This window comes from Rhamphochromis sp. 'chilingali', assembly GCF_963969265.1.
Source record: "Rhamphochromis sp. 'chilingali' genome assembly, chromosome: 1".
NCBI lineage: Eukaryota > Metazoa > Chordata > Actinopteri > Cichliformes > Cichlidae > Rhamphochromis > Rhamphochromis sp. 'chilingali'.
Genome location: NC_137929.1, coordinates 58,227,440 through 58,241,601, shown reverse-complemented (window position 1 = coordinate 58,241,601; position 14,162 = coordinate 58,227,440).

Genomic DNA, 14,162 nt, shown 5'->3' with positions numbered 1-14,162 from the left:
TGGCTGCCGGCGGAGCTCACGGGCGCGTCACTGCAACTCCCCGTGGCTTCTGCTCCGCGGCTGCTGAATGAGCCCTTATCTGGGACTCTCCTTAGCTCTTACTGGGACAGTGGCGCGGCTGCCCCTCTGTGGGTCTTCCTTGGTCTCTTGTGTTCTGGGGGCCTCTGGATGTCTGGAGTTTTGATCTCCTCCATACCTGCTTCATACCATAAAGGACAGGGCAGTGGCTCCCCACACTCCCTAGCAGATCATTACATGGAGAAACCTTTGGAATGCAAGCATGCTGATCCACACAGGTATGCACACAGGTGTACACATGGATATTCACAGACGCGGACTACAGCTTTCTTGGCTGCTGCCTCAAAGCACACTGTGCGCTGTCTATCTTGCGTGCTGAACAATATCGTTTATTATTTAGTAACTATTGATATCTACGGCTAGCTAGTTTATTGTGATGGTGCTTTTTTTTTTCTCTTATTATGTTGCTCTTTGTTGTTTGCTGTCTCCTCTGTTTTTTTTTCTCCATACAGGTGACCCAGAAGTTTTGGTTTTTTTGTTTGTTTGTTTGTTTTTTCTCTCTTCCCCCCCCTTCTCAATGTCTCTTCTCCCCTTTGGTTTTCTTTCTTTCTCTCCCTCTCTTTCGTTCATTCTTTCCCCCTGTTCTATCCCACAGTCATGTCTGTCCCGTTTGCAACTGAAAATAAAATAAATTCATAATTATAATAAAGGTCAATCAAATGGACCAATATGGCAAGGCCATGATGAGCCACTAGATCCAAACGGGATGAAAAAAAAAAAAGCGGAAGAGCCTCAGGGAGAAGGAGGAGAAAAATAAGAACATTGTTTCTGCCCTGGAGAGCCTGCTGCCTCATCATAAAACTACTGATCGCTAGGGTCCAATGTTTCCAAATTTAACACAGCTGTGCTGTTTTCAAAAACTAACTTATAAATTTGAAATGTCACTAATTCTCTCGTCTGAGGTGGCATGCTCTCCAGAGCAGGAACAAGGCAGAGGACGAAATGCTCCATTGGAGACGGGCGTGGCCTCTTCAGGGACTCCAGGATGGCCAGCTCCACCGCTGATGGACCGTCCTGGGACACGTCCCTCATCCGCCTCAGAGCTGTCCTCCTCTGTGGGCCTTTAAAACACAGCACAAAACAACACAAAGAAATGAGAAGGCTGCTACTAGATTTTCATTTTCAACATTGAGAAAAAAAAACAGGATATAAATAGATTGGTTGTAGATATTTAGTAAAGGTGATCACAAGGGAATTCAAGTGAGTAAAAAGCTATCAGTGCTTGATGTACATACCTGTGGTGCAGCAGCAGGAGCGGAGGGACCAGGAACTGGAGAGCCAGGAGAAGCAACAGTGGATGCTCTGCTGCAGAATCAGTTGACTCTATCAAGAACAGGTTGAATATAATAATCATAGAGTATACAGTGGTCTCTCATTTATTGCAGCAGGGGTTATAACTATCTTTCTCCAAGCTCGGTCCTTCATATTCCTGTCTCTGTACAGAAAGCAGCTGGTGTCATACAGCTCTGGGTTGTTTGCTACAGCATTGATGAGACTTTCCTCCATATTGAATGAAGTATGAAGGGCTTTGGCTGGATCTGCCCCTTTGACCTAGGTCAGAGCCACGTCACCAGGCTCCTGATTGGTTGTCGCGGCCCGATTTGACGCTGGAGTTCAGATTTTTCCAACTCGAGCGGTAGACGCGATACGCGCAAATGCACAAAATGCAACACAAAAAGTGACGCGCCAGACGCGCTACTTTGACACGCGTTTTCGCGACGCAAATCTGCTTCTGAATTTTTGCGGAACCCGCAATTGCGTGTCATTGCGCTTCTCCATTGACTTTACATGTAAACCTGACGCTCTGTTCGCGTCTTTCACGTTCGGTGTGAACACACCGTTAGTGTGTATGTTGGCACCTCCTCATGCACACACATCAGCAGGGGCAGAAATTTATGAGTGAAAGGTCAAATTAAATTTCTAAAGTCAAAACTGGTTATGAAGAAATCACACCGTTTTAAGAAAATAATATCAGAAGTCTGACTCACATGTTCATGAGTTTGTAGTTGATGAAACACCAACACACCTCAGCTCTGTTTTCATCTTAAATTACTGAGTGAGACGCTGAACAAATATGGCCAATGGTCCATGCCGAAATTCATTGTTTAAAATACTTTTCTGTGTGTCTGACTCCTAGTTTAAAAAACAACAACATATTTTTAATTTACAATTACAAAAACATACAATAATTAGCAGTAACTCACATTATATTTTTTATTTCATACAAGAAATACATAATACCCTAACTTATTAATCATATTTATATGTTTATAGAATCAATAAAAGACATTTACAAAAACAAGAAAGGACAAAAGAATATAGTTACAGATTTCACCGCGATATCAGATATATTTTCTGGGGACCATTCGGGCATTAAAAACATTCTGGACCTAACATTAATATTGATCTTTTAAGTTTCTGGATTTTTTTTTTTTTTAATCTAATGTATCAGTAATTAAAAAGAATATATGTGAGGTAAATGGAATAAAACACCTGAAAAAAACTCATGTAAAGTGATCACAGGAAACACACTCCTCGGCAGAAGGACAATTAGTTCCCATATCAGTTATTGGTTAAGCCTTTAAGACCTACCATAGAACCAAGTCCGCCAGAGCTTATATTATATTTTTACATGCTGTGGAGCCATTTTTGGGAGCTTTTTAAGTTGCTATACATCAATACAACAATTATAGCCCAGATTTTAATAATATGTATTCATTAAGTGCATAGTAAAAAAGTTGCACAAAATAGTTTTCCACCACAGGAAATTTATTTTGAGTGTCTTCATAGTTTTATTTTTGAAATACACCAATTTTTATACACTGCAGGAAAAACGAAAATAAATATTATACTGCAAATTTGCAAAAAAGCAGCATATGCATCAAAATAAACTATTTCCAGCAGTGCAACATGAGTCCTAAGCATCCCAGAAAAGACACAGAAAGTCATAAAGTCAAAGATAACTTTTAAAAACACCAGTATAGGCCCTGAGGCCCTGATGGTAAAAAAAACTACATTTCCGCGAAAATGACGTCACTTCCGGTTTCGGGCAGGTAATGGCGGACATGCAAAAGTTCGCGCTGATGTCTATTCCAACGTAGGAAGTGTTATGAACAGCTGATCGGATCGGCAAAGCGTGTTTCTGGAATATTATGTTTTTGTTGCTGCAATCGCTTTTTATGCAGTTTTTGCAAAGCTACATGTGGAAGGAAACTGTGACCTAGGACAAGCTGATGGCATAAGATGTAAGTACAACTCCTCCGGTTTCATATGCAAAAAAAAAATATTGCGCTAGCTTACGTGGTTGCAGTGCTACCGGTATTTAAAAATAGTTACGCAAAACAGAGCGTGCTGCTCCGATCGGTTTTAAAGGGTTAAACTAGATTGTTTTGGTTGTTTATTTCCTGACGTCGGTGTCATTTATTTTTAATGAAGCACAAGTGTATTTCAACTCAGTAAATATCCACTGATCTTCTACTGTATAACAGAACGAGGAGAATCTTAGATTGGGTGTTTCAGTATCAATCCGCAGCCGAGTAAATAACTTCGCACCATTGATGGTCACATATCTAGAATAACATTATATCAGAATCAGAATCAGAGAGACTTTATTTATCGCCAAGGGGCAATTAACAAACAACCGAGCAGCATACGTTGAAGATAAGGACAATGAGAACAGGCAATAGGAGTAGTATATATACAGTATATACAGTTCTAAATTTACACAGTTTTAAAATTAAAGTGGCTGAAGGTGAATAAATAACTGCAAGTGAATAAAAGTGAATAAAGTGTCAGTATTGTGGTAAGAGTTTAGTTTATGTTTCTGGTGTGGGAAATGGTCTTATCAGCTGGAGTTGAAAAGCAGAGTGGCTTTGGAGACAAAGGTGGGTCTCCTCCTCTCAGTCCTGCAGGAAATGCAAGGGAGGCGTTGCCCAGAGGGGAGCCATTGAAATGCGGGGTGAAGAATGTGAGCGGGGTCGCTGATGATTTTGGCTGCCTGTCTAAGGGCCTGTTGGCTGAAAACCTGTGCCAGAATTCTGACAGGCAGGCCAATGATTTTGGCACACGCTGCTGCAGTGTGCTGCAGTCTGTTCCTGTTCCTGGATGTTAAACTTAATTGTTACACCTGGTACACAGTTTTTAACTCTCAGGGATGCCGAAGGTTCGTTTGACTTTGGGACCTGAAACAGACGGACTTTAGGACCCAGATTACTCCGCAAGGCTCCTGACTACAGTAGCCGTAATGCTTCGACAATCCATCAAGCACTGCGGCTTCGTAGCTACCAAAGTCGTACTAAAACATTTTTTGACAGACATTTGAGCGCCACATACGCCATAAACTCGGTTTGAGGTCAGTAAGCACAACCAGAGTTCATAAATAAGGCTGATTATAAGGTGCACTGTCGATTTTCTGAGAAAATTAAAATTAGAGGATTTTAAGTGCACCTTATAATGTGGAAAATACAGTATATAGCCATCAAATCACAACACCAGTTGCTTCAAGGCGCTAATATTGTAAAATAAAGATTCAACAATAGTAAATAGAAAACCTCAACAATCTCATGACCCCCTATGAGTAGGCACTTTGGTGAAGTTAAAACACACAGAGACAAACTGAAGCACTAAGGGGTTAAAAGCAATCAATCACTTTTATCCTCAAGCTCATCTTTAAACATGAACAAATCTGACTTAAAAACAGCCACAAATAAAGTTTTAAATGAGTTATCCTCTCTGTAAAACAAATGATGTTAATATCAATTAAAAAGTGGTGTCAGATCGACAGTACTGATTTTCTTGGACTAAAGTCTGTAGCAAAGAAACTTTGCTGCTTTCACTTTCACCTCCAGAAGCGTCCTCCTTTTCAGACCCTGTGTTTTTCCAGAGAGAACAGAAAGTATCTGCAGAATCTTTTTCTTCTCAAAACAAATTCATGATTCAAACTTTAAGAATCGAAAGAATGTCTCACTGCCTGAAGGCAGATTCTGAATGTTAAAAATGTTGATAAGCTTGTTTTTCAATCTATACACCTAAAAACCACAAACCAGGCGAGACATTTGGGTGTAGTGATGGATGCAGACCTAAACTTAGAAAAACACATTAAGACAATAACAAAGTCAGCTTACTATCACCTCAAGAATATATCAAGGATAAAAGATCTGATGTCTCAACAGGACCTGGAAAAACTAGTCCATGCATTCATCTTTAGTAGGCTTGATTACTGTAACAGCATCTTTACAGGTCTACCTAAAAAATCAGTCAGACAACTACAGCTCATTCAGAACTCTGCTGCTCGAGTCCTCACTAAGACCAAAAAAGTGGACCACATCAGTCCAGCTCTGAGGTCTTTACACTGGCTGCCTGTCCGTCAGAGGATAGACTTTAAAGTTCTGATGCTGGCCTATAAAGCTCTGAATGGTTTAGGACCAAAATACATCAGTGACCTCCTGACCCAGTATGAACCTTCCAGATCCCTCAGGTCATCTGGATCCGGCCTTTTATCAGTTCCCAGAGTCAGAACCAGACACGGAGAAGCTGCATTCAGCTTTTATGCTTTTTTTTTCAGGAAGCTAAAGCTGGATCTTATATTTACAGAATACATTTTAGCTCACGAATAAGAAGATTTAAAATTTCAAGTGTGGAGACCAAGCGGTGAACCGGACTCACAGATTTAAATATTCTTGCTTATTTTAGTGGACCACAGCCTCTCTAGGTGAGCTGTTTCCTCAGGAATCTGTCTGAGTGACATCAGAAAAGTTTTCTTTGTTTTTTAATTATTTTCTTTTCACTGCCTTGAATCATCCACAGATCCACACTTATCACACGTCCTTTATTCAAATGTCAGTGTATGGCATGAATTCCATTCCCATTTATTTCTTCCCCTCTGTTCTGTGATTGTTATGTGCATGGTTTTGTGTATTAACAGTTCTACTTTTAAAAACTCCAACTCTCTCTCTCTCTCTCTCTCTCTCTCTCTCTCTCTCTCTCTCTCTCTCTCTCTCAAGAGAGCAACATTCACTCAAGTCTGTCGGGTGGAAAGTTTCTAGTCTTCATTCACTGATTATTAAATCTTCCAATGACAAATTCCACTGTGTGTGTCTCAGATGGATTAACAGAAGAAAACATGACGACTGTCAGCCTGGGGTGTGTATTTACAGGAAATCTAAGGAGGAACAAAGAAACATTCATCTCTCTGACAGGCAGTAATAATGTCTTTGTTTCACTGTCATACAGTTCAACACCTTATGGGTGAGTTTGTTTCTCACACGCACCTGAAGATGAAGGCACACAGAGTAATCACTGCAGCACCCTGCTGTCTCTAAAGCTGTACATATGTGTGATAAATGATATCACTAAAGGCAAAAGCAACTGCTTCTGTGTCACTCTTACACAAAGGTACAGCAGACGCTCCACTTCAGTTTAAAATGTCTTTTAAACTGAAGCTCTTTTATTCGATAATACTAAATAATTCTAAATGGATCTGAATAAAGATATTATAAATGCAAAGAAGAAAATATGAAAATGCATGTATGATCAAATGTAAACATGTATTTCATCACATGGTTTGTGTGAAGTCAGTGCAAGCCAGATTTTGGCTGGTGTGATGGAGAGAGCTCTTCTTATGAGGAAAACCAGAGTATTAGTTTTAACATTTAATAACTTATTTTTCATCATTTTTATTTTTCATCCATATATGTTGAGTTAACATATATTAAGATAAATATGCATGTCTGTGTTTGTTTTTTAAAAAAGATCACTTTTGATTTTTTTTTTTTTTTTTTTTTTGCTTTTTAATATTTCGAATGAACGCTTCAGCTGTGAGGAGTGAGGACACCTCAGCGGAGGAACAAATGGTTCCCATATCAAATATTGCTTAGAATAGATCAGTTTGTCTGTTTTACTTTCTTCTATTTTCATTGTTGGTAATGAAAATAAAGATTCTAATCAGTGATGTTATACACTGATTTTCTAATATTCTGATCAATAAAGTGAAACATGTTGAACAGATGTTTCTGTATCAATCTGCAGTCGAGCATAAATAACCCACGCAGTTGCTCGTCCCCGTGATTTTATTAAGATTTTGAATATTTTCTTTATAAACTTTACAATAATGCTGGACTGTTCTGAAGGAAAGGCGAATCTACTGTTGTGGAAAAATTCTAGTTTATCCTCACATTTAGATTTATGTGTTCAGAATTTCACTGTAGGATTTGGTATAACCTTTGTTTGCTTAGATTAGATGCTTAGATGTGTGAATGTGTCAGTATGACCTTGTAAAGAACTGATTTTCTAGGCCTAACAATGTTTTATTATGTTATCTGCTAACTGTTAGGGCTTAGAAAGATGAAAGTCCCAAGATGACCGGTGCCAGGAGCTTCCTGGGAAAAGATAGTGAGACGTCCCAAGGGCAGAGCTGGTATGACTGTGAACTGTAACGTTTGATGCGTGTGATTGGCTCTCCTGCGCGCAGTAATAAATAGCTTGACCACAGCTCCTTCCATGTTGCAGACTTTATTTACAAATTTCCACAACATTAATCTGGGTGACATCCAAGTTGGTGTGGCTGCAGTCTCTCTCTAATTTGTTATTTCACCTGTATTCCAGTTTCTTTTCAGTTATCTAGTTATTCGGTCAGGCCTAGTTTGCAGTTTAGTTCATGGTGTATCAGTTTCCCCTTGTGTCATGTCTAGTTTCCTTGTTTCCTGTTTTATTTTGTAAAAGGTCTTGTGTTCTGTGTTTAGTTGTACTCTCCCCTGTCCTGTCATTAGGTTCATGTATGTCAGCTGTTTGCCCTCGTGTGTTTCCTCTTCCCCTAAACACCTCCTGTGTATTTAAGTGCTGTTTTCAGTGTGTCATTGTCAGGTCGTCTGTTTTCCTTGCCATAGTCACGGTCACTGTCATAGGTTTCTGTTTAGTTATTGCTCTTGTGCTGCCCTCGTTCTTGTTTGTTTTATTGGTGTTCATCAGCCACGATAAAAGGCTTGCTTTTTGTTTAAGTTCACTCCCGTCTCCTCACTTGTGTTTGCACCTGGGTCCACCACACATTCCTCCGCACGGTCTGTCTCCACAAACTGTGACACACTTATATATTGCCTATTTAAAAGAGTTTATTTTTGCATGCAGAGAGCAAAGTAAACTGGAGCTTGATGGCAAATTTTGTGGAATTTGTGGACTAAAATGATTGGATGAAAAAATATTTCCATTATTTAGCTTATGATGTTAGCTAATTGATTTAAGAACTGCTTAAGAGGTCAAGAGAAAAACCAACACTTGTGAACACTTGCCTACATGTTTACTGAGCAGTAACACTTCTGTTTAGATTATTTTGAAGAATGGGGTTGGGGGGGGGGGGGGGGGGGGGGGAATTGACAATTTTGCTATTACTGAATTCTTGCACTGTTTCTTCTCTGACTCTAGATTAGCAGTGTTGAGAGGGCTTTCTATGTATCTGAGAAGTTGCACTTTGTTTTTTAACCTCTCTACTTTGGGTACATTATGTCAGACCACAAAAACATCACAGCTGAATCTGGACAGAACATCACTCTGAAATGCTGAGCTTCAAACACCTCCGTACTAAATTTAAAGTGAATAGGATCTGACCTGATGCCTGATGAATACATTTTTTTAAGACGTGACAGGCACATTGACCATCACGACCAGCATGATACCTAAATCTAAATATCACAACCCAATATTACACCTCACTTACTTACATTTATGGCTCATCAAGATGACCTCTGCTGTAGAAGAGGTGTGTGTCCAACTTCATGGTGGAGGGGTTTGTGAGCTCAGACGATCCTGGGAGCTGAGTTGTCTGGAGCGTTCAGCTCCTGGTAGGGTCTCCCATGACAAACAGGTCCCAGGTGATGAGCCAGACTGAGAGCAATTCATGTGCACTGCAGCACTGATCAGTATGTAAATACTTCATTTGTTGCTTTTTTGATCAGATCAGCAAACTTTGTTGTTTGTAAGAACAAGTTTCACTGATATGGAGTTTTTTTTATGTTTTACATAAATACTTAGGGCTGCTAGTTTCCTATTGGGATTTTCTCATTTAAACCTTGGTGACTTAAAAGTTTAGCAGCAAGACACTTGTTTCCTTTTTTCCATTAAACATTTCTTTCTGTCATCTGTGTTTATCAGAGCGATATGTGACTAATTATTTATTCAATAACCAGGAAGTACACAAATACAAGATTAGATACTTTATTTATCAAAGATACATAATTACACATTGATACAATGAAGAAGGTGTCTATAAAAATTACACACATGGTGTAAAAAAAACATTATAACATACAAATAAGTGTTTTGATATGATAATCTGACATACTTTAAAAGCATAAATGGTAAATGGCCTGCATTTGTATAGCGCTTTACTCAGTCCCTAAGGACCCCAAAGCGCTTTACACTACATTCAGTCATTCATCCATAGGCAATGGTAAGCTACGTTGTAGCCACAGCTGCCTTGGGGCGCACTGACAGAGGCGAGGCTGCCAGACACTGGCGCCACCGGGCCCTCTGACCACCAGTAGGCAAACACGGGGTTAGTATCTTGCCCAAGGATATTTGGCATGCAGCCAGGAGGCAGCCTGGGATCAAACCACCGACCTTCTGATTAGTGGCTGACCTGCTCTGCCACCTGAGCTACAGCCATAAGAATAAAAGTTTCAAAAAGTCATGTTCTTTGATGATCACATTACATGCATCACATTTTTAAAGCATAACGTAGGGAGCAAAGTGTTCACAAAGACAGTTTTAGAGGACTTACACACGATTACTTTTTCCACAGTGCTCGTATGCCTCTTGCAAAACTGTACTTTTCACCATCAACTCACGATTATCTAAGACCAGCCATGAAATGTCCGTTGCTTCTTCACAATCATTTGTACCCGCTGCTGCCGTCAGATCCAGATGCAGTCTTCTGTACTGGGGGGTAAAATGGCTCTTTTGGTGGTTCATAAAAAATATCTCAAAAAGCGATGTTAGTGAGGGGACCATAAACACTGGGTTGCAGAGCAGTTGGTAAGGACTTGTATATTTCTGGAGAGTCTGCAAAAAGCTGTCTTCCTCGTGCTCCTGATTGGATATGTGGAGCCTGGCTCTAATATCTCACTGGTGGCAGCTAAAGGTAGGCACGCCGTGGAGGCGGAGTTGGTCTTGGGCGCGATCTTTCAAACGAGCCTCACGGCATTTCAGGCAAACTCAGGCCAGAAACAACATCCGGTCACTCGCGGTCAAAATCCACGCAGAGCTGGTGTTTCGCAGGGATCAGGTTAACACATCTGGCTTAAATCAGAGTCTAAAAATATAAAGAAAAACAAAAAGAGTTTTAAAATACACAAACTAGTAAAATATCAAAGGAGCATAACATAACAATAACAAGATAATCTGAGATGCCTGATGAGGCCATCATAGGTGATGTAGACATGTAATGTATAAACCTTGACGGGAGTTAAAATCAAGCTTTTATATACATTTTTTAAAAAAGTGTATTGTAGGTGTTACAAACCATTGTGGGGTTTTTTTTAAACAACTCACAAAGGTATAGTAATCATCCACAACTATTTTCATTTGCGGATGATAAAGGATTCAGAAAGTTTATTCATGTAGGTCCATATGACAGAGAATATGCATCTTCTTTTTGTTTTCACATTATAATTTACATTTAATTGTGTTGTGGTTTGCAGTGTTTTGTGTTCTTTCACTTTAAATTTGTTTAAAAGGAAAAAGCTGAAAATTTAAATAGTTAAAAGTTGAAATGTGAATAGTTGGTTTTTGAATTATATGATTTATTTATTACATTTTATGTGGAGTGAATAAATAAAAGTATATTTACGGTGGCCCCTACAGACAAAGACGTACAAACTCTGAAGCACATAAAAACTCAAAACGTTTACAAAACCCAACAGAAGTGTTGTACATGTTTTGTCTCTAGGGGCTATACATTTATATATAAACATATATAAATAAAACCATTTTTTTTTCTTTTTACATTAGTAATTCCTTTTGTGAATAATTTTACATTATTGTTAATAATAAATTAATTAAAGCAACAAAACAACCTGAAGAGCCGGTTCGGAACCGAAAGAGCCGGTTCTCTAAAAAGAGCTGGAAATCCCATCACTAGGACAGATGGCATTTTTGGCAATAAAAAAGTAAAAACTTAAAAAGCTTGAAATGAGAAAAATGCTATTGATGATAAAAAATATATATATATTTATAATAATCTCTTTTTTAAATTAATGAGTTATGAAATATGATCATTTTATTAATATAATAATTTTATTAATATCATAATTTTATGGCAACCATATGTTTTAGTACTTCCTAAATCGTCATAAATCACACTTTTTGACATAAGGGGCCTAGTATCTCTCTCTCAGACGCCCTCTGCAGGAAAGGGCAGAGCAGGCTGTACCTGCTGCACAGACTCAGGTCTTTTGGAGAGGAGGGTTAGGGTTAGGGTTAGGGTGGGAGGGCCCACTCCTGAAGACCTTCTATGACTATGACTTTGTGGTGGCCTCAGCCATCTTCTATGGTGTGGTCTGCTGGGGTGGCAACATCTCTGCCGGGGATAGGAAGAGACTGAACAGGCTGATCCGCAGGGCCAGCTCTGTTCTAGGATGCCCTCTGGAGGTGGTGAGTGACAGGAGAATGGTGGCTCCCCACGCAGGAGACTCTGACAGCACTGAGCAGCTCCTTCAGAGGCACCCACAGTGTGGGACGGAGAGATTTTCGCAGGTCTTTCCTTCCCACTGCTGTCAGACTCCACAACAAAGACTTTTGCAGCTGATCAAATTTTTATCCTATTGTATATTTTATTCTATTTTATTCTACTGTATATAGTATTTTATTTTGTTCTATTCTATTCTCTACAGTTGTGTACAGTATATTATTCATATTGTATTCTAATTTTTGCTATATAACTTTGCACTGTCCACTTTCTGCTGTGACAAAACAAATTTCCCACGTGTGGGACTAATAAAGGTTATCTTATCTTATCTTAAACACGATGCAGTCCTCCTCAGTGAACAGAAGAGGGCAGTATGTCATGGCGTTTACTTTCAAGGCTCTCTGCAGACACTCCTTGTGTACCTCTGCTCATTGATTATATTGAGTAACAGTATCTAGATTATATATAGATGTAATCTATGATTAATGTTGTAATATGACTATGGTTTATATGTTGTATATAAACCATATCACCATAATCAAGTGGATTATAAAATGAATTTACCTGCACAGCCATCTCCTGTTATTTATGACATTTACAGCAAAAGTCTCAGTTTAATTTTTTAAAAAAGGAAGAAAAAATGTTGTGAGACTTAGAGATTAACAGAGGGGCTGTGGGCTGCTCGCGTGTTGATTTTAGACAAAATCCTATCATAGTGTACATTACAGTCAGCATGAAGACTGTGTGTGCAGTCTGCACACTTTGATGTCAGATCAAACATCTAGCGCCAAAATGATAAACTTGTGCAGGCATTCCACTTGTAGATTCAACTTCTTAAAACCAAATTAAAAAAGAAACAACATACACAAAAAAGATGATCTGGAGAAAATCAGAGGTCTTTGAAGCACTGTTTATTGAGCTTTTATACAAAGGGAAAAAAAAGACAAGTCAAGTAAACAAAACAGTAAATCAACCCCAGGCTGTAGAGCCTTAAACACATGCACCCGCAGCAGACAAACAGATAAAGATCAAAGAAAGACAAACAGACAGAAACAAGGAGACAGTGAGATAGAGAGATACAACATACACGCAGAGAAAAGGAGAGACAGAAAAGAGACTAAGGGAGTAAAGAGAATGAGGGTTAGAGAGAGAGCTCCACTTGGTTGTGACATATAATGCCAGGGCCACTGATCGCTCCATTTTGTTACTGAAAAAAAAAAAAGTGTGTGCAGAGTAGTCACCCATGACTGCAAGACCATGCTGACCAACCTGTGCACTGCCTGAATTGACTACAAGAAAACTTATAACTTAATGGTCCACACAGGGATCCTGAACTGTACAAGATCAACAAGACCCTAAGAGCCTTCACTCAATATAGGGCTTTGAAGTTGACATAACGCCGCAATACATGGTGGGAGCGCGGCACCATTTTAGCTGGCCACGAATCAAAACAAACACACTGTGTTGGAAGGACGATTACTAGAACCATGCTCAAAATCAGCTCAACAGACAAAGGACTGTATCAAGACTGATTGCACCTGAATGTGAATAGATGGTACTTGGAAAAAATAGCGTGCATTGATAATATGGACCCCTATGAAATATGGCACTGGAGTACAAACCCTGAAGACCTACCGCCATTGTCCTACCCTGATATCTTCTAGTACCTTGTCTGTGGAGTCAGCGCATACACGGCAAATCAGTTTCGGAATTATAAATCCCTGGAGGCGCACATCCAATTCACAAACGGTTGGGTACAAGATTTGGCCATTTTTAAGCCTCCACATTGTGAGTAGCTTGTCGTTCAGACATAGGTAAGTCAGATTAAGATTATACATTCAAAAATGAACTGTGTGTCACTTAAAGTCTAACATTATGCCCCATGTGCCCAGTCTGGATGTGTTTCATCCATTTCATAGGTTGATTTGCCTGCAATAATGCTAAATAATAAACTACTCCATAAACAGAATGTAGTTCTGCAGAATCACACTTTAGGATGTTTGTTCTATTTTTCTATGACCTCAGCATTGAAAATAAAACTAAAAGCCTATAAAGAGCAATATGAATTTGTTTAGAACTTACCGTAACAAAAAAGTCGGGAGCACACCAACAGAAATTTGCGGATGGTAGAGAACTCTGTATCAGTTCGTCTCTCCTCTGCTATCCAGGCCTGACATCTTCATTTGTTAATATCAGATAACATGAGATCCCTGACATTGCTTTCGGGGGGGGGGGGGAACGATAAAAAGAGAGCCCATTCTCCAGCTTATTCCCTTCCCAATCATGCAATCTAACATTACAACCAACAACAAACCAAATACCAACCATGGCTGCTATTATCCGTGTGTTTTTGCCCTTTGTTTGGCCTCGACCTAAAATCCTGGCCACAACGTCACACTCCAAAGCGCTA